We start from the raw sequence: 22682 nt of genomic DNA on the forward strand, positions 1-22682 counted from the left end.
TAAATAATTATCTAAATAAAATTCATTTTCATCCATTTTTTTGATTTCCTTTCTACAACAAATTTATCTTCGAAACATTACAAATGGTCGAACTTTAACGAAACCTAATCGAGTGGCTTGAGAGAATTTTTAAACTTCGGAATGTGAATCTTTTGTAGAATGCTATGATCAATTAGTATCTGGGCACATTATTTTGGGGATAGCTACATTCCTAGGACCCGGATGTGTAAAATTTTGGCTGCGTTGTGTTGGTTATGAAAAGGGCTATCTTTTTTTACAAGCTGATGTTTGCGTGTTTCGGAGATATTTACAATGCAAGAAAACAACTTCTTTGCCCGGGGTGGATGAAAATATTTATTTATTTATCATTTATTTAAAATGTAGTTTAAGGTAATTCAATTCCTTGTATTGTTACTACACTTCGTGCTTCAAAGTTATAAAAAAGATCATACTTAAACTAATTTTTCTCTTCGTGTTTGTTTATTATTTTACTTACTGGTCCCCCCCTCCCGTTGAAAAAGCTATGACACTCTCTTCGAAAGACGTTAAGATTATTGCAGATTTTTAAACTGTTCGGAAGACTATTCCAAACAATTATGCCCCTGACAAGTAATGATCTACTGTAGCTTTCAGTGTAATGACGAGGTATTTTAAAATGAATAATGCGTGTGCTTCTCAAGCGAATAAATTTTTCATGTTAAATATAACACGATTATTTAAAATACTTGCAAAGTTCAAACCAAGCATTGGAATTGAACACTTGACCCAAACCGTGGTTAAAAGCAAACTGTAGTTGCCTAAATTGGACCAATCGACAGTACAGGTTTTCATTATTGAATTTCCATCCCAATTTCTGTCTTAGACTTGAAATTCCTATTGAAACATTTTCAACTGATTTGACCAAACTTGTATCACACAGTTAATATCCTGAAGTCAGCATATCATTTTCCAAATCATTATTCTCAAATTATCGTGAAAACGATCTCATAGTTGAGTTGTAAATATCATCGAGTGATTCTTTTAACATGAATATTTCTAAGTTTTTAATCTTATAGCTATCCAGAATCTATTCAATGAGACTTTAAAGTCTTGTGATGTTTCTTAAGTTACTGAGGCTCAGTTTCATGGTTTTTCTGAATTTTGAGAATTCAGGATCTTTGTTTAAGGTACTGAACTCATTTAGATTTCATATCTGACTTATTTCAATGATAACTGATTCTGTGTTTTTATCATTTAATCTTTATTCTGATTTTTTCTCCAATCGATGATTTTTGCACTTATACCCCTTTGGCTTGAGGGCATCGAATGAAACTTTTGTCACATTTAGAATAACAATTTGATAAAAAAAATTATCTGATGAGAATCATATTCATAAACATCTCATGAATACTTTTTTGTGTTTCAAAGATATCAAATTTAAATTCACATTTGGTGCAATTTCTGCTTTGGCGCTGATTGTAACTTTGCTTTTTTTTTCAATTCAATTTATGTTTTGTTTCTCAAAACTTCTTTTGAAATTATGATTTAGATTTAAGACACTGAATTGTGATTCTGAATATAACCTGATTTAAAGTTTTGAATTCTTAAACTCTTATATCTGTATCTCTATGAAATTTAAATTTTATTATTTTGTTTATTTTTTTCGAATTTTGTATGCTATGTTTCAGATCTTCATGATCCTTCCCAATTGTCATTCCCAAATCAGACGATCAATGATAAAATGAAAATCATTTCAAATATCTGTGCAGGAATTTTCCTAAATCAGAGAATTTTAGTTGGTAATAAGGGTATTAAAAATGGGAATTAAACTTTGCATTTTGCAGCTCAAATCAGAGCTTTAATTTTTGAGAAATTTTTAAACTCTTCCGCAATGTTTGCACGTGATTAATTAATAGTTTTTTTTAAGATACCAGAAACTATCTTCTACGCAGACCATGTTCGCTATTTGAAGACAGTATACGGAACTCGTCCCCAGTTTTTTTACACGTTTGTTTTGTATTCTCTGGGAAAACATTTAAAAAAAAATCGAATCATAGGGGCCCCCCGAAGAAAATTGCCCCGGGCCCCCAGATGGCTTAATCCGGCCCTGCATAGGTCCGATTTGTAAAACCAGATTTTGACGCAATGTACGAAGAAAATCACGTTAAAATGAATTTAAGATATTTTTTTTTTGAGGTTCCTGCATGTGCCTAGGTTCTCATCAAACTCTAATTGGGTTTTCCAGGTGAATTCATTTAAAATATCAATAAAGTAAGTGCACCTCTAAAATCGAGGTTAAATAATTAAAAAAAAAAAAACTTTATTCCCTCATGAAATTTTTTTCGATCGAATAAAGGGTTTTTAAAATACACGCGTTTGTAACTGCTCGGATACTTAATGACAATAGCCTTCAGTGAATCCTTAATTGTGTTTTCTATTGATTTTAAATTCTTTTTTCTTGTTCATTCAAATCATAAATTTCATTTTAAGTTGAAAACCCAAATCACTCCTGATGGTGTTCAATTAAATCTAGATGAACCCTGACGAAACCGTGTTTAGACATTTCTACAGGTTTCTTTTATAGCTTATTTTTGAAAAACAAACAAAGCTTTAGTTTCAAACTTAATTTAAATGATGACACAACATTTTGAAATTTGCATTTTATGAAATATTTATCAGAACAACATTAAATCCTTCCGGTTGACTCCAGTTGAAAAAAATTTCCGTTAACATTGGATTCCTAGTACAAAAATATTAGATTTGATCCTGAATGTATGCAACATACATTTGTCCTTGTAGGGAGCGTAGATTCATTCATTCCAAATCTAGTGAGCTTGCCTCTGTCGAATTCGTCGGTTGATTTCAATTTCATCACTGTCATACAATTTTCACATCTGTTTTTATCAATAGTCGCGAGTCAACTGAATATTTTCACACAGTATAAGTATGCACGATAGTTCTACGATGCTAATTCAATCGTTGTTTTATAACCTGTTTGATATTTTTATAAAATGTGTGTATTGCTTTCATTCCAGTGTTAATATTCATTTATATTAATTTCATTATCTTTGTTCACGCGTAGCGGAATGTATTGTCGTCGGTTTGCCATAAAATTAGGAAGAGAGATTATCTCTCTTATCAATTGAGAGTTCTATTCGATCGTACGATCGAGAATCCGATCACCAGCACGTTCGTGCCTATTGTTATAAGCTAGGTAGGTAGATAGCAGCGATATCAGGTTAAAAAGCGTGTGAAGCAGAATGCTTCAAGGCATTCCGAAGTAACAATTTGAGTTTTTTAATGCTCTCCAGTCTTACTAAGAATTCAAGCTATAAAACCACGTTCGGTTATGTAAGAATCTATAAAACTCCAATACAACGCTTAGTAGCACAAAAAGGCCCTTCTGCAGTAGGTTCTGTAGAGCAAATTATAAAACCTTTACAAGCCAACTCAACTTCTTAAGTTCTGTATGAATTTTGTTTATAAAACCTATTTATCATATAATTTTCATTTACAAATAATTCTGCTTCGGAATTTGGTTTTCAATAATAATTTTTAAAACAAATGAATCTCATTCAAATCAAATATAAAAAAAACAAATCAAAAGCTAAAATTTATTTGTAATGAATCTGCAAAGAAATTTAATATTATTTTCTTATTCTGAATTATCGTTACCTGCTCTAAATTAACTTGCGCTTTTAAGTTTACCGCAAATATGTATTATAAAATTACAAACAAATAACGGGCCTACATTAAACTGCTATTTTAAGCAATGAAAACCCGATAGATTTCATAAAAAATATCAATTTTTTAGTAAATTTTGTAGTTGTAGTTGTTCGAGATCAAGTTTTCAAAATTATCTCAGCCATTGGGATGCTGAGCTTTTATAGAGCATGAATTAAATGAGGATAACTTTCAGAAACAGAAAACTGTTATTAAAAAATATCCCATTATTTACCATGAAAATGGCGATAATATACGAAATTAATAATAGTCGTTACTGAACCCTATAAAACGATTATGTTTTCTAAAAATTACTAATCAAACTTTTAAATTACTTTTTCGTCTTATAAAAGTGTTTGGAATTTAAAAGGGTTGCTTTAATAAGATTCTATAAACCAACAAAGTTGTGTTGCTATCTACAAGTTATTCCTATAAATCTGCGTTAGGCATGATGAGTTTCTTAAAATCTTTTTAAGGAATCTTATAAATACAAAAGGTCTAGAGGCCCTCTAGATAATATTTTCGAAAGAACGTTACATAGGGTAAGTGAGCCCTATTTTGGCATGGTCCTTTTCTTGGCATGCCAACATGTCTTTTCATGTTTTTCAGGTCCAAATTGAGCTTAAAAAATTTTGAATATATTTTCATTGCGAAGAGAATAATTTGTTTCAAATCTGTGCATACCGATTTTTTTGATTGTTTGTACTTTAATAAAGAAGTTAATTTTTTTCGATCTTCATCCGAGGAAATTATGTTGGAAATCACCGTATGAAAATCAGATGATCTCACCTTTCTAGTGCAACTGTTAAATTCACATGCGCTTTCAAACGCGTACATTCATTTGAAAAATTTGCAATAAATACTCATGCTTACAGTTAAACTCGGCAAAAAATCAAAAAATACTAGAAAGACTAAAGAGTGAATATTTATTTAGGTTTTGAATAAAAATTTAAAACTAATTTTGTTCCTTTTCTTGGCATGCAACTTCAATCGAAATACACCACCAGTGTTGGAAGCTGGAAAAAATACATGTTCATTAAAGAGGTATTTTTGGGCTGATGTTTTCCCTAAAACTTTATTTAAAACTACGCACAAATGTTTTCATACTAATTGGGTTGTATGATAAGACCGTTGCTATCAACTTAAGCTTCGAAATAAGTTGGAGAACATAAGTGATTCGACTAACTAAAAGTTATATCCAAGCATTTTAAATTCAAAAATCGCTATTTGGGAACCATGAATCGAAGGTACATTGGTATGCGTGCGAACAGTATTTGCATTGCAGTCTGCCGAGCAAAAGCCACGTGGTCTCCTACAGAACACAGTGGTTCGAAATATTGAAAAAAGCTAAGTTAAATTAAGCATCTCACAAGACTTAAGATGTTTTTCTTATAAAAAAATTGTTAGATCGATGGCAATTTATGACTTTATTATATAGAATACATAATTAATTGAGTTTTGGAATCGTTTTCTATTGCTAGGGAACCATATACCTACTCAGATTTATTTTTTTGGAATTTTGTTCTAATTTTTTCCATGGAAACAGAAGTTGGAAGTTCAGGAAAATATCGTTTGCTTTCCAATTATTCCTTAATATATTTGATGTGAGTCGAATTAAAAAAAATGTTTTAGCAAGGTTTACATTCTTACATCTATTTGGCGTGTCAAACCACTGCGCAACACCCCGGGCATTCGAGATGGCTCTTGCAAGAAGCTCATAATCTCAGCTAACAAATTCAAAAGGGCAAAATTTTTAAATACCATTCAAGGAATTTTTCAATTTCTTACTTTATGAAGCCAAACTCCACAATATGAAGACAGTTGTTTCGTAGTGAAAATAACTCTATGTGTCGCAATCGCATTGCGGAATTTCTGGACTTCCGACTTTTTGAAATGAAAGCTTATTTTGTGCTTCCCTTTCAACCAAATTTCATCAATGTTTTCAAAAGCCTTTTTGTTGTATGAGTGGCGCCCGGTGTTTCATCGTCGCATAGAACTTTACGCTCAGCTGACGTCATTATGTCAGTGGCCTTATTTTCAGAATAGCCAACGATTCTGTTAACTGTCAATTGAGCATTGTTGGTAAAGATCTATTGCACTTTGCTGGTGGTCAAGAATCGGATCATCGAAACGGCAAACAATTGGTACGGCGGCCAAGTAATTGGAGCACCGCAGTGAGTACTTTGCATGCATTTTACTCACATTAATGAAAGTTCCATAGAGAAAACATATTTTTGTTGAACTCTAAGCAAGTTAGCAAGTAAATTCTTCAAAGGATGTTATATGGTGCACTCAACAGGAAGGTAGGAATGTCGAAAAAAAAGGGTAAACCATGCCTTAGGTGCCAAGGTCGGGTACATTTACCCTATACCTTATAAAACTTTTCCGGTTCAAGGAATGTTAATGGTGGAACATTGAATAATTATTGAATGAAATTTTCAAATACTTTTTAAAATTTTGTATTAAGAGTAACTTTATTTCACAACATCAATAGTTTTTTTTCTTATAGCACAATTACATATTATTATAACATTTATCTCATTTCAAAAGTTAAACTTTCGCACTTTTTTTTTAAATTTAAGATTTAATCTTGAGTTTCACTTCAGCAACACTACACTTTCTCAGCCAATAATTGATGATTCTATTGCAGTTCTATTTGCAAACGTTCGGAGAGGTGAATTCGGTCCTATTTTGTGCTCAGGAGAAGCGAAAATACATATTTATTCAGTTTTTCACCGAGAACATTCGTTTGTTGACATTTTGGAAGATTGTCAGACGACTTGCTTTTGTAAACCGATTGTACGGCCGAATAACTTTTATGAAACTTTTATAGCCTATAGAAGGTTTCGTTTCTTATAAATGATTTATAGTCGCCACATAAAGTTATTTATTTGCCTGTTTATAACCTAAACGACTTGTAATGACCTTATAAGAACACAAATGCTACGAATAAGTTTGAAAGGGCTTTTATAGATCAAAACAGGTTTATAAGATAGTATTTTAAACCATTTGCATATCGACTATCATTTAAAAATATATTAATGTTTTATAAGGCCCTCAAAGAGCAAAATAAAAATCAAATCAAATAAATTTATTGTTGTTTTATAAGTTGTCCTGGAGGCCAGTTGTAAAAAAGTTGCACATTAATGCGTTTTAAAACAATAAAAGATAATATAAATCGTTTATAAACTATCGTTAAAGAATTATAAAACCAAAATTGATTTTAATTGTTACTTGGGATTAGCCAATTAAGTGCCAAACTATTAACCTCGAACCGCGTTTCGTTTTTTGCTCACTAATAAATCTAGAATTGGCTAAGTTCAATTTATTAGTTTTTTGTTTCCACAATACTAATCTGCCGAAATTTCGTACAATCTTTATTTCATCTATTCTCTACAGCCTCGACTGGAGAAAATTTTTCCACCTAATTTTACCTACATTAGCACATTTTGGCCCGATGATGAAATAAATGAAACCAAATAATTTGGTTAACTGAATTGCTTCCTCTCTCTACCAAGCACCCCAAAACCCAAGTTTTACTAAATTTGATATTCATTTTGTATGATGGCTCCCTTTCCAAAAGGGGGAGGGGGGTGGTTTACAAACTTCGTAGAAACAATTTCCGGCTTCACAAACTTCTCGAGGTCCATTTTCACGTCATTCTGTTCAGTAGTTTCCGCTGAGTCCATTGAGGACATACAGACATACAGTTGCGTTAAAAAAAGAATGAAATCGCGTGAAGCTGCGCACCCACCTCCAACTTTCACAAGTTGCCATTTCTTTCTCGATTTGATTTTTTTTCATGAAAATTTCACTTAATCTAGTTTAACTATCCAACTAACACTCCACAAAATTTGAAGTCTTTACAATGACAAGTACCAAAGATAGAGCTATTTCCGTAAAAAAGGGAGATTTGGAATTGCTTCACTAAATTTGCTGTATCTTTGACAATTTTCTTTGAAAAATTGTGAAATTTGGTCCAAAGATGTAAAAATGTTTGATCTAATACCAGGCCAAGTTTCGTCCCAATCGATGAACGTGATCAAAATAGGTGCCGGGTTGAAGATGAGGTTCATTATCGCCCAGCAGACGATTTCATTCTTTTTTGAGCGGATGTTTGTATGGAAAACATCGTAATCTATGTATTCTTGGTTTTTTCTTTAATTAAACCAACATTTATTACAAAGAATGTTCTTTTTTTGCTAAAAACTTCATTCTTGCTTTGTTTCTCAACAAAGTATACTCACAATTCTCAATAAAAAGTTGTGAACAAATTTTTCTCATCGATACTATGCAGTGACTTCTAACTCATAATTCCACAATACGGATCGATTTGTCTTACCTTAAAAAAAACCCGTGTGCTTATTATTACATCCACTAAATAGCCCGGCTCTTAAAATCCTGATGCAGAATTTTTAATCCCAATCCGATGCATAACAACGTCAATATCTAAATACCATAAACAGTTAATATGGACCCCTCCTTTTGTAGACCCTTAACACCAAAATTTGATTCCTAAAATCGACAGCCCGATTGGCAATCTTTATCTAAATCTAGTAAATAATATTGTCAAAATCGTAAAAACAGTGATAAGGTAATATGGTCGACCCGTTTTTCAGACCCCTGGCCCAAAATTGGATAATCGGAGCCAACTGTTCGTTCCTAAAAACTCTCGTGTGCCGATTCCCATCAATATCACAAAAACAGTGAACAGTTAATATGGACGACCCCTTTTGCCAAACCCCTACACAAAATCTGATACCTGAAATCAAATGCCCATCCCAGGTGCAAATTTTCATCTCAATCCGATGTATAATAACGTCAATATCGCTAAAACAACATTTATGTTGTATGGACGACCCCCTTCAAAAGGGATCATCCGAAAATCTAAAAACATTTTTCATCATTCCTGGTCCAAATGAGCACCCATGCCAAATTTCAGCTCTCTAGCTTCTAAGGCGGCTAAGCCTATTGAAGACAAACGTACAAACGAACGATCAAACAAACGGAAATTACTTTTTATATATATTTACTAGCTTATCTCGTACGAACTTCGTTTCGCTTTCAACTTGGAATATGTCATGAACAGTTTGTATTAAAGCCAATTGCCAAGCATTTTCCAGATGCACTTACGAATTCATTGTTAAGTAATAATTGCAAAAATATTGGATGATCACTTTTTCTGTCGTCTGCTACTAAATTTGAAATCAGGAATCAAGTGCCAAAAAAAAACCCGTGTATAAATTTCGACTCGATCGTTGCATAATAATGTAATAATTGCCAAAAAGTTGAACCCCTTTCGATGGCCTCTTATACAATCTTTGATAACTGAAATCGATTGCCCTTCCCTCAAAACTCTCGTGTGCAAATTTTCAAAGCAATCCATTTCGTAATAGCGTCAATATAGCTAAAAACAGTGAAAAATAATTAATATGGACGACCCCTTTCTTCGACCCCTGGCAAAACATTTGACATCTAAAATTGATCGTCCGTCCTGAAAACTACCGTGTGCAAATTTTCATCTGAATCCGATGTATTATAACGACAATATCGCATTAACAGTGAATAGTTAATATGGACGACCCCTTTGTCGGACCTCTGAATTTAATTTGGATAAGTGAAATCAATTGTTTGTCCCTAATAACTTCTATGTGTAAATTTTCATCTGAATCCGATAATAACGTCAATATCATAAAGATATTGAAAAGTCAATATGGACGACCCCTTTTGCCGACTTCTTGCACTAAATTTGATACCTCAAATCGATTGCACGTCACTCAAAACTACCGTGTACCATTTTTCAGCTTAATTCGATGTCTAAAAACGTCAATATCGTAAAAACAGCGAACAGTTTACATGGACGACCCCTTTGGCCGACCCCTTACACAAAATTTGACACCTGAAATCGATTGCTCGTCTTTCAAAACACTCATGTGCAAATTTTCAACACAATCCGACGAAAATTAACATCGATATCGCGAAAACTATATCATTCTTGTATGGACGACCCCTTTCAGAAGGGGTCATCCGAAAATCTGAAAACATTTTTCATTTTTCCTAGTCCTAATCAGCATCCATGCCAAATTTCAGAACTCTAGCTTTTAAGATGGCTGAGTCTATAGAGGACAAACAAACAAACAAACAAACAAACAAACATACAGAAATTGCTTTTTGTTTATCCAGATATAGATTGTTTTGTTTCGTTTTTACCATTTTTGTGTTTCTTGTCATTTTTGTAGTTTTTGTAATTTTTGTAATTTTTGTAATTTTTGTAATTTTTGTAATTTTTGTAATTTTTGTAATTTTTGTAATTTTTGTAATTTTTGTAATTTTTGTAATTTTTGTAATTTTTGTAATTTTTGTAATTTTTGTAATTTTTGTAATTTTTGTAATTTTTGTAATTTTTGTAATTTTTGTAATTTTTGTAATTTTTGTAATTTTTGTAATTTTTGTAATTTTTGTAATTTTTGTAATTTTTGTAATTTTTGTAATTTTTGTAATTTTTGTAATTTTTGTAATTTTTGTAATTTTTGTAATTTTTGTAATTTTTGTAATTTTTGTAATTTTTGTAATTTTTGTAATTTTTGTAATTTTTGTAATTTTTGTAATTTTTGTAATTTTTGTAATTTTTGTAATTTTTGTAATTTTTGTAATTTTTGTAATTTTTGTAATTTTTGTAATTTTTGTAATTTTTGTAATTTTTGTAATTTTTGTAATTTTTGTAATTTTTGTAATTTTTGTAATTTTTGTAATTTTTGTAATTTTTGTAATTTTTGTAATTTTTGTAATTTTTGTAATTTTTGTAATTTTTGTAATTTTTGTAATTTTTGTAATTTTTGTAATTTTTGTAATTTTTGTAATTTTTGAAATTTTTGTAATTTCTGTAATTTTTGTAATTTTTGTAATTTTTTGTAATTTTTGTAATTTTGTAATTTTTGTAATTTTTGTAATTTTTGTAATTTTTGTAATTTTTGTAATTTTTTGTAATTTTGTAATTTTTGTAATTTTTGTAATTTTTGTAATTTTTGTAATTTTTTGTAATTTTTGTAATTTTTGTAATTTTGTAATTTTTGTAATTTTTGTAATTTTTGTAATTTTTGTAATTTTTGTAATTTTTGTAATTTTTGTAATTTTTGTTATTTTTGTAATTTTTTGTAATTTTTGTAATTTTTGTAATTTTTGTAATTTTGTAATTTTTGTAATTTTTGTAATTTTTGTAATTTTTGTAATTTTTGTAATTTTTGTAATTTTTGTAATTTTGTAATTTTTGTAATTTTTGAAATTTTTGTAATTTCTGTAATTTTTGTAATTTTTGTAATTTTTGTAATTTTTGTAATTTTTGTAATTTTTGTAATTTTTGTAATTTTTGTAATTTTTGTAATTTTTGTAATTTTTGTAATTTTTGTAATTTTTTGTAATTTTTGTAATTTTTGTAATTTTTGTAATTTTTGTAATTTTTGTAATTTTTGTAACTTTTGTATTTTTGTAATTTTTGTAATTTTTGTAATTTTTGTTATTTTTGTAATTTTTGTAATTTTTTGTAATTTTTGTAATTTTTGTAATTTTTGTAATTTTTGTAATTTTTGTAATTTTTGTAATTTTTGTAATTTTTGTAATTTTTGTAATTTTGTAATTTTTGTAATTTTTGTAATTTTTGTAATTTTTGTAATTTTTGTAATTTTTGTATTTTTTGTAATTTTGTAATTTTTGTAATTTTTGTAATTTTTGTAATTTTTGTAATTTTTGTAATTTTTGTAATTTTTGTAATTTTTGTAATTTTTGTAATTTTTGTAATTTTTGTAATTTTTGTAATTTTTGTAATTTTTGTAATTTTTGTAATTTTTGTAATTTTGTAATTTTTGTAATTTTTGTAATTTTTGTAATTTTGTAATTTTTGTAATTTTGTAATTTTTGTAATTTTTGTAATTTTTGTATTTTTGTAATTTTGTAATTTTTGTAATTTTTGTAATTTTTGTAATTTTTGTAATTTTTGTAATTTTTGTAATTTTTGTAATTTTTGTAATTTTTGTAATTTTTGTAATTTTTGTAATTTTTGTAATTTTTGTAATTTTTGTAATTTTGTAATTTTTGTAATTTTTGTAATTTTTGTAATTTTTGTAATTTTTGTAATTTTTGTAATTTTTGTAATTTTTGTAATTTTTGCAATTTATGCAATTTCAAATTTTTGTAATTTTTGTTATTTTTTGTAATTTTTGTAATTTTCGTCATTTTTGTAATTTTAGTCATTTTTGTCATTTTTGTCATTTTTGTCATTTTTTGTCATTTTTGTCATTTTTGTCATTTTTGTCATTTTTGTCATTTTTGTCATTTTTGTCATTTTTGTCATTTTTGTCATTTTTGTCATTTTTGTCATTTTTGTCATTTTTGTCATTCTTGTCATTTTTGTCATTTTTGTCATTTTTTGTCATTTTTGTCATTTTTGTCATTTTTGTCATTTTTGTCATTTTTGTCATTTTTGTCATTTTTGTCATTTTTGTCATTTTTGTCATTTTTGTCATTTTTGTCATTTTTGTCATTTTTGTCATTTTTGTCATTTTTGTCATTTTTGTCATTTTTGTCATTTTTGTCATTTTTGTCATTTTTGTCATTTTTGTCATTTTTGTCATTTTTGTCATTTTTGTCATTTTTGTCATTTTTGTCATTTTTGTCATTTTTGTCATTTTTGTCATTTTGTCATTTTTGTCATTTTTGTCATTTTTGTCATTTTTGTCATTTTTGTCATTTTTGTCATTTTTGTCATTTTTGTCATTTTTGTCATTTTTGTCATTTTTGTCATTTTTGTCATTTTTGTCATTTTTGTCATTTTTGTCATTTTTTGTCATTTTTGTCATTTTTGTCATTTTTGTCATTTTTGTCATTTTTGTCATTTTTGTCATTTTTGTCATTTTTGTCATTTTTGTCATTTTTGTCATTTTTGTCATTTTTGTCATTTTTGTCATTTTTGTCATTTTTGTAATTTTTGTAATTTTTGTAATTTTTGTAATTTTTGTTATTTTTGTAATTTTTTGTAATTTTTGTAATTTTTGTAATTTTTGTAATTTTTGTAATTTTTGTAATTTTTGTAATTTTGTAATTTTGTAATTTTTGTAATTTTTGTAATTTTTGTAATTTTGTAATTTTTGTAATTTTTGTAATTTTTGTAATTTTTGTAATTTTTGTAATTTTTGTAATTTTTGTAATTTTTGTAATTTTTGTAATTTTTGTAATTTTTGTAATTTTTGTAATTTTTGTAATTTTGTAATTTTTGTAATTTTTGTAATTTTGTAATTTTTGTAATTTTTGTAATTTTTGTAATTTTTGTAATTTTTGTAATTTTTGTAATTTTTGTAATTTTTGTAATTTTTGTAATTTTTGTAATTTTTGTAATTTTTGTAATTTTTGTAATTTTTGTAATTTTTGTAATTTTTGAAATTTTTGTAATTTTTGTAATTTTTGTAATTTTTGTAATTTTTGTAATTTTTGTAATTTTTGCAATTTATGCAATTTCAAATTTTTGTAATTTTTGTTATTTTTTGTAAATTTTTGTAATTTTCGTCATTTTTGTAATTTTAGTCATTTTTGTCATTTTTGTCATTTTTGTCATTTTTGTCATTTTTGTCATTTTTGTCATTTTTGTCATTTTTGTCATTTTTGTCATTCTTGTCATTTTTGTCATTTTTGTCATTTTTGTCATTTTGTCATTTTTGTCATTTTTGTCATTTTTGTCATTTTTGTCATTTTTTGTCATTTTTGTCATTTTTGTCATTTTTGTCATTTTTGTCATTTTTGTCATTTTTGTCATTTTTGTCATTTTTGTCAATTTTTGTCATTTGTGTCATTTTTGTCATTTTTGTCATTTTTGTCATTTTTGTCATTTTTGTCATTTTTGTCATTTTTGTCATTTTTGTCATTTTGTCATTTTTGTCTTTTTTGTCATTTTTGTCATTTTTGTCATTTTTGTCATTTTTGTCATTTTTGCCATTTTTGTCATTTTTGTCATTTTCGTCATTTTTGTCATTTTTGTTATTTTTGTCATTTTTGTTATTTTTTTTCTTTCAACATTTCAATTCTTCGATTGTTTTCTTTACGTTTATTTTTGACATTTAAATAGAATTTATATCAGATCCTCGTTTTGTATGATTGAAATTTTGTTATAACCGCGCTTCACGGTGACTTTAATTCAAATACAGTTTTCGGTGGATTGAGAATCAAAAAAAACGTTTTTTACCAGTTTTCCAGACGTTTTGAGCTACTCTGGCTATCGCTCCTCTTCAATTTTGAACAAGTACATTTTTATCTAGTTTACAAAACGAAAATCATAACAAAATGTCTCAAATCAAATAAGGGCAGACGATGGCCAGTTCTTTGTTAGATTTTTAAATATTTTAAAGTTTATAAAAAATCATTGTTCAAAATGTAATTTTGGTGTGCATTGAAGAGAAGTGTAAGCCAGAGTAGCTTGAAACATCTGGACAACTTGTGAAAACTTTTTTGTTTCTTAAATCCACCTAAAAACGTCACATGTTTGTATGATTATAAACAACTGATTATGTGCTTTGTTTGATATACGAATCTTAAATTTTTAAGATTTTTGGAGAAATTTTTAGGGCCTTAGATATTGGGTTGTTTTGCATATATTTCCATGTATGTTCTGCAACATTATTCATTTTTTTATTCAAGTTTTGAGCTTCTTTAAGTTATTTCTGGTTGCTTCAACCAATAAGTTCGAACAATGCGTAGTGATTGTTTGCTACATAATATTCAATACAATGAATTCAGTAGCTTTAAAAAATTACTCTAGAACGTTCACCAGAATGAAATGATTAACGTTTTCTTTTTCTATTGAATACTGATATTTTGATATTGATTCCAAAAATATTTCAATATTTTTTCTGGTGTAGTTTTTTTGTTTAAATAAGAACGAAAAAAAAAAATTATTTTCATTTTCGATCTGCACTAAGAACGGTTTGAACTATTTGTTTCCCAAACAATTGTCTCATAAATTTTACCTTCTAATTTGGTTTATGTTTGTACCTCCAAAGCCGCTATGATTAATCGGAAACTACTTTGTCGTGATTTTGTACATTTTTCAAAGTCGCATTCCTTTAAAAAAAACCAAACTTTACAGATCTTGAAATATAAACTGTTTCTATTACAATTCATGAAAAACCTGTGAATTTTCAAAAAATGCTATTATACTTACACATTGAACAGTTTATCCCAAACTCAATTTCCAAACATACCTGTAAAGAAAAAGAAAAAAATATGATTAAAAAGTTATAGTCAAATATTGCGTTGAAACGTGATTCACAATAGACTTTCAGTAACTCTGGTAAAATAACAATTTCATGTATCGAAGACGTTTTCGGACCGTAATTAATTTAATTTTTTTTGTTTCGATTATAGTCGTTTTACCATCTTTATGGCATTCGCGACTTTATCTACGTTGCAGTTGGCGGATCGTTATTGAAAAACTATCCGGTACAACTGTGTTCGATGTTTACTCTTGGGTTCGAACTCGCGGACATCGACTCAGGAGACAACAGACTTGCCGACTGAGCTATATCACAAGCCGTACTTAATTTAATGGAAACAGATTCAGATGTTAAACTTATCGACCATCTACTGAATGAACTACGAGATCATAAAAAATATCGGCTTGAATGACTTTTAAAATACCGGGTTAGACAATATGAAAAAAAAACTTTTTAACTATTTATGAGTTTGAATGCATTAGAGGGTTGAACGGAAGCATGAAATCCGATATGTTAACAAACAATCAGCGATAGTGGCAAAACAGAGTGGAGAAGATTATCATATCTTCCTCACAATGGAATCAATTTCAACATTCAAAGCATCACTCCCCACCATGGAACCCAAACGCAGCTGACTCACCTGACTAGGTTTAAACATTTTATTTTTGACATTGTCACTTCATCGCCAAGCTACCTCTTTTCTATAATCGATTCAATTATAACAATGTTCAATCAAAAACTTTTCGTAGTAAATTTAATTAAATTTTGAGGTTTCTACACTCTTCCCAACTTCCGTACTTCATTATTCAAGAATAAACCGGCCTCGCCAATCCACCACTCGAATGGAGGCTTTCCATAATCTTTCTCGCATTGAATTCGATTTGGTTTTCCGATATGATTCGAGGCAATGTGAAAGCGATACGAATATAAATATGTATGCCTAGGAAGATATAACCAAATCCTCCCGCACGCCAAGCCTCTGGCCGATATGCTTCTTGTTCCCGAAGTTGGATATATTCCCATACATCTCTGTTACTGCTGTTGCTGTTTCTAACCTAAGACTAAGACACATCTTTGAATCCAATTCCCCAGAAGTTGTTGATAGATTGCACCTTGAAGGTAAAATATCTGCCAATTGTGTGCTGAGACCTTGGAAGAAGAACTCATACAGTCAGCTGAGCCAAGTGTCGGTCGTGAGATTTTAGGCGGAATCGTGAAAGTGCCGTGAAGTATTCACTTCTAAATTGTACTTAAGTGTAGGACTAGAATCATATCAAACACTGGATTTGGAAATTATTCATAAAGCAAAATAATATTTTTTGCAATCTTATTCCCAGAATTTTATCCACTTATCCTTATTTTGAAGCAAGCGAACATATTTTTTTTTCATGAATGGTTCGCATTATGCATCCGCACTCATTGTATTTCTGATAGAAAAACGTGGCGGTAGTACCCACATTTCCAGTATGTTATTTTTGAATGTACGAGAAATCAGAGATGATATGCAAAAATATGAACGTTTCTTTAATTGTTTTAAAACCAGGACTTGAAATACATGTTTTATAGATCCTAAACATTTTAAAGTTTCAATCATGCACAATCATCTCCCTGCACTTAATATCGGATAGAAAATTTGCATAACTGTGGTTGAGATGAGCAAGAAAAGTAGCATTAAATCTGATAAATGCATTTTAAATATCCAAAGTGACTCTTCTTGAGTAACATTAATCAACCTCCTAAAGTTCTGATTTAGTTATTCTAGATTCATGGTTCAGCAATCGAGTTTGTTTTTATAACTTTACACTAGAAAGTTAGTTAAATTAGTCCTCAGGTGGACTGTAACTTGTCGTTTGAAGCTGGCTCTATTTCTTATGAGTTTTAGGTGGTAGACTGTTGCACTTCATTTTGCTAAAGTACTCAGGAGATCTCTTCATATGCTCGGTGTTCGCCCTTATTTGTATTAGATTTCCGCTCGAGCGTGTTGGAAACCTATGATCCTGATACAAAAGTTGTTTGTTGTGGTAGAACAGCTGTTTGTTCAGCAGGTTGTGGATCTGTACGACACTCTGAAGTTATCTTAGTGCGGCTATAGGTAGAATAGACAGCGATGCATCTTGGAACAAGCCAAGCGTACCGAAAAGTCTGGATTTTTTATAAACCACCTTGAGGCATCTATTTTGCATAGCTTGTAGTAATCTTATATTGGTTTTTCTTGTGGCTCCCCAAATGGAAACCATATAGATATTGCAATTTAGATTGCACAAATGCATGATACAGGCAAATAAGATTTTTGTTAGGAACGAATTTCGGTATCTTCCACATTATTCTGTGTATAGCACTAAGTTCCTTCCGTAATCGTTCTATATGGAAATCCCATTTTATAAGCTTGTTAAAGATCAGCCCGAGGTACTTGAAACTTTTGACCTTTTCAATCACCGTTAGGCCAACTTGGAGCTGGCTATGACAGTCGATTGGCCGATTCGTTGATGATGATGTATTTAGTTTTTTCAAGATTCAACCTACTGTTGGCATCGAAGTATCCTTGTAGAGTAACGAGATCCTCTGTCATCTGAGATATTTTTCTGCTAACATCACTGTATTCATACGACAATGAAGTGTCGTCAGCAAAAAGTCTAGGTTTACCATTCAACTGAAGTTTATTTAAGTCATTTACGTACAGGATGAAGAGAAGGGGCCCCAAATTGCTGCCTTCAGGAACTCCAACTGGCAAGTTTCCCAAATCACTTGTCGAAAACTACTACTCGGAATTAAAATTCATTGTTGTAAATTGACAAGCAAGCATTGCAATGGAATACAAAAAAATGTTGATGCATCTACCCTAAAACCGAAGTTCAACAATTTTTCATAGTATAAGAATTTACCTCTGGAAAAAAACGATTAATTGTATTTTCGTAGCAGTTTTCATTCTGTCAATTGTAAAATAAAGCTCGAAAAATACTAAATACTACGCAGCTAAAGATTGAAAATGGTGTTTCCAACTCTAAATTGTTTTGTTTTTGCACATACACCTCTTACTCCAAGCGCTTTAGTTTGGCTTGAGTTATTCAAAAATTAAATAATTTACTTGTTTCCGATCATGATAGCTTGAGCTTGAGCTTGGATGAACCATACATTTCAGTAGTTGCTACTCCGTGATTGACAAGAACCATAAAAATTGCACATAGATCCAAATAAATGGGGCTTGGGATTAGCTTACCATTTTCTGTGTGCACGTTTCGAAGGTTCCTCATCTTATATGGTCAATAACGGCGCCGGCCACGTCCTTACGGTTCATCGGGGAAAAGGAAGGATTGTTAGTTCGACTTCCGTTGCTACTAGAGACCGAATACACCTCTAAATCTCCACGGTCGTCACAGGAAGGGTGGTTTGTTAGTGAGTAAGGTAAATAAGATCTGGATTCCCTTTGGGAAGGGATGTGATCAAAGCAAAGTTAAAAATCGTCGCGTCGCACACTATCGAGTACATCGCGTTTTTATACGTCCTAACTAACTAAGTACTTAGCACCGGCGTAGCTCACCGAATTTTACCGCGCGCTTAAGACGAAAAGAGCAAAGCGTCCTAACGTGGCACTTTCATACACGTACAATGCACTTGGCAACGATGCAACTCTCCGAATTTTATCACGCGTTTAAAGTTTAAAACGAGAAGAGCAAGAACGACCTAGCGAGCAAAACACGAACACCGAACTAACCGATCACGTCAATTTTCCCCACACAAAAACACACACATACACAAACACACACAACGAACCGACCCTACTGACGAAAAAATTATCCATTACCAAACACTGCACAAGCCTTTGATTTGACCGGAGACTTAAAAAAAATGAAAACGCAAATTAACTCTTGCAAAAACTCAGAATAAAAGCTTTACAAAGCTACCATTTGTTTGTAACACGAAAACTAACATTACATAGATTTTTCTTATTCTGAATTTACAAAATCCTTAGATTTAGATTTTTTTTACGATTTTTCATATTCATCGATGAACGTCAAAAGAAACACGAAACTAGTTTTTAGTTAAACTTTCAATGAACACCCCAACAAAAGCTCTGATATTTGCGAAATATCTGTGTAGTATAGAAAAAAAAATCACTACATTGAGATTCAGAACTAAAGCGATTTAGTGTTATTCATTTCCGTAATAGAAGGTAAATAGTGCCTGTCAAATTCAAAATTCACTGCCTAGAAAAATTTAGAAATCCGAAATTGGGAAAATGGCGACAATAAAACAAAAAACTCTTTTTTTGCTGTAGTGATATTGCAAATTTGCCGACCAGTCTCACTATCCTATTCGCCCCGCCCCCTCCCCCCAACAAACACACACACACACACACACCCTCACACCCTCACACACACACACACACACACACACACACACACACACACACACACACACACACACACACACACACACACACACACACACACACACACACACACACACACACACACACACACACACACACACACACACACACACACACACACACACACACACACACACAACCTCTACATTATGCTCTAAATAAAAACAAAAAAGTGGAGGAGGTAGTAATTTGGCTACGACCGCTAAACGTAGAATTACGCAATTGTTTTTTGTCAATGTATAGAATAACAGAACTTATAGTGCATTTTTGAAATGACCAACATATGAGTGTCAAAATGGCAATATGACGTGACAAATTTCACTCATTTAACAGAATTTAACCATGTGACATAAACCTATCACCATAAATAATCTGAGCATGCAGTACATGTGACATAATCGGATCATGCAACATAATCAGATCATGTAACATAATTCGACCAGGTGACCTAATTCAACCATGCAATAAAATCGACCATCTGACATAATCCGACCATGCAACATGCAACATGTGGCACAATCTGATTATGCAATATAATCAACCATGTGACAATATCCGATCATGCAGATAAGTCGAAGATGTGACATTATTTGATCATGCAACATTTTCGACCATGCAACATATTTTGACCATGTGACAAAATCCGACCATGCTACAAAACTCGATCATGCAACATAATCCGACCATGTGACAAAATCCAAGCATTCAACATAATCGAATCATGCAACATAATCGGACCATGTGACATAATCCGATCCTGTGACATAATCGACCATGCAACAAATATGTGACATAATCCGACCATGTGACGTAATCGGACCATGTGACATAATCGGATCATGCAAGATAACAAGACCATGTGACATAATCCGATTATGTAACAAAATTGGACCATGTGACATAATCCTACCATGCAACATTATCGACCATGTGAAATAATCCGACCATGACATAATCGGATCATGCAACATTATCGACCATGTGACATAAATCGATCATTCAACATAATCTGACCATGTGACATAATCCGATCATGCAACATATTCGGAATATGTGACATAATCCGACCATGCAACATAATCCGACCATGTGACGAAATCTAACCATGCAACATAATCGACCATGTGACATAATCCGACCATGCAACATAATCCGACCATGTGACGAAATCCAACCATCGACCATGTGACATAATCCGACTATGCAACATAATCCGACCACGTGACATAATCTGATCATGCAACATCATCGAACTATGTGACATAATCGCCCATGCAACATAAATGGACCGTGACATAATCTGACCATGCAACATCATCGACCATGTGACATAAATCGATCATCTAACATAATCGGACCATGTGACATAATCGCCCATGCAACATAAACGGACCATGTGACATAATCCGACCATGCAACATAATCCGACCATGCAACATTATCGACCATGTGACATAAATCGATCACGCAACATAATCGGACCATGTGACATAATCCGACCATGCAACATAAATCGACCATGTGACGAAATCTAACCATGCAACATAATCGGACTATGTGACATAATCGACCATGTGACATAATCCGACCATGCAACATAATCCGACCATGTGACGAAATCCAACCATCGACCATTTGACATAATCCGACTATGCAACATAATCGGACCATGTGACATAATCCGACCATGCAACATAATCCGACCATGCAACATAATCCGACCATGTGACATAATCCGACCATGCAACATAAATCGACCATGTGACGAACTCTAACCATGCAACATAATCGGACCATGTGACATAATCGCCCATGCAGCATAAACGGACCATGCAACATAATCCGACCATGCAACATTATCGACCATGTGACATAAATCGATCACGCAACATAATCGGACCATGTGACATAATCCGACCATGCAACATAAATCGACCATGTGACGAAATCTAAACATGCAACATAATCGGACTATGTGACATAATCGACCATGTGACATAATCCGACCATGCAACATAATTCGACCATGTGACGAAATCCAACCATCGACCATGTGACATAATCCGACTATGCAACATAATCGGACCATGTGACATAATCCAACCATGCAACATAATCCGACCATGTAACAAAATCCAACTATGCAACATAATCGCACATGCAACATAAATTGACCATGTGACATAATCCGACCATGCAACATAATCGGACCATGTGACATAATTCGATTATACAACGCCACTTGCGATGACCTGTAGGATCCCTGCCACTGCCACTGGAGTCCTCCGCCACTGAACGCCTCCGCCGCTGGCTGTCTACGCTGGTGTGGTGGCCGTCATCGCTGCTCACCATCATCGTTGCTCACTGGTCCACGGTTGCCACTGAACTACTGCAAATCGATATCTGAGTCGGATTACCACTGGTGGGGTCCACACTCAGATCGAAGTGCAGCAACGGTCTGTTCAGCTTGACGGCTAACAGAGAAAGAAACCGAGTCGGTCGACGGGCCCTTTGTTTTATACCTTTCGTAGGTAGGGAAAAACAAAACCCATCAAAGCAGGCGTTGGTGATGACGTCATAATCCTTTAGATAGGATGTCTGTCAAATGGAAAGCTTTCGTGACGCGAGATCTGTTCGCAAATTTCAATTTGCCCCCCCTATAGTGTTGCCGTAAGACGTAATTCTACGTCAAAAACAAAACCACTTAGCTGAAATCCACGGTGCCGTTTTCCAATCTGTCACCAGCATTTACACCGTACAAAAATCCTATTGGAAAAGCTCCTGTCATCATTCTGACCCCATATCACGTGCAATGTTGCATTCAACAATTAGAACACAACGCTCTTCAAGTAACGCCAGTTACACCCGTTACAAACTTTATGAGCTTTTTTTCACAAGCTTTTGAACAAAAGCCTGTATAACCGGTTCTTCTTTTCGACGCCATTTCCAATATGCACTTTTCTTCCGGCACAACACAAACATTTAAAGCGCAGAAAAACCATCGAATCACAAAATTCAATTAGAAATTGCACTTTTCCCATCGACAACCAATCACCGTGCGACCGAACAACTACTTTAAAAGATTTAACTATACGTTTTTCACCAGAAATAAGTAAAATTGCGGAACCGACTCGAGATAAACGATGTATGCTTGGCAATGTTGCCAGAACTCTCCCTTACTTGTTTCCGATCATGATAGCATATCAAAATTGAAACTCAAACGCATCTCAGCGAGATGTAATAATCTTTTCCAGATTAAGCTTTTTTACCAAAATCTTCGTGAATGTCGTTTAAAAAATATATATATTTTAATTCCTTTAATAGAAAAAGTTGCT

The sequence above is a fragment of the Uranotaenia lowii genome, chromosome 3 (assembly GCF_029784155.1).
Source record: "Uranotaenia lowii strain MFRU-FL chromosome 3, ASM2978415v1, whole genome shotgun sequence".
NCBI classification, from domain to species: domain Eukaryota; kingdom Metazoa; phylum Arthropoda; class Insecta; order Diptera; family Culicidae; genus Uranotaenia; species Uranotaenia lowii.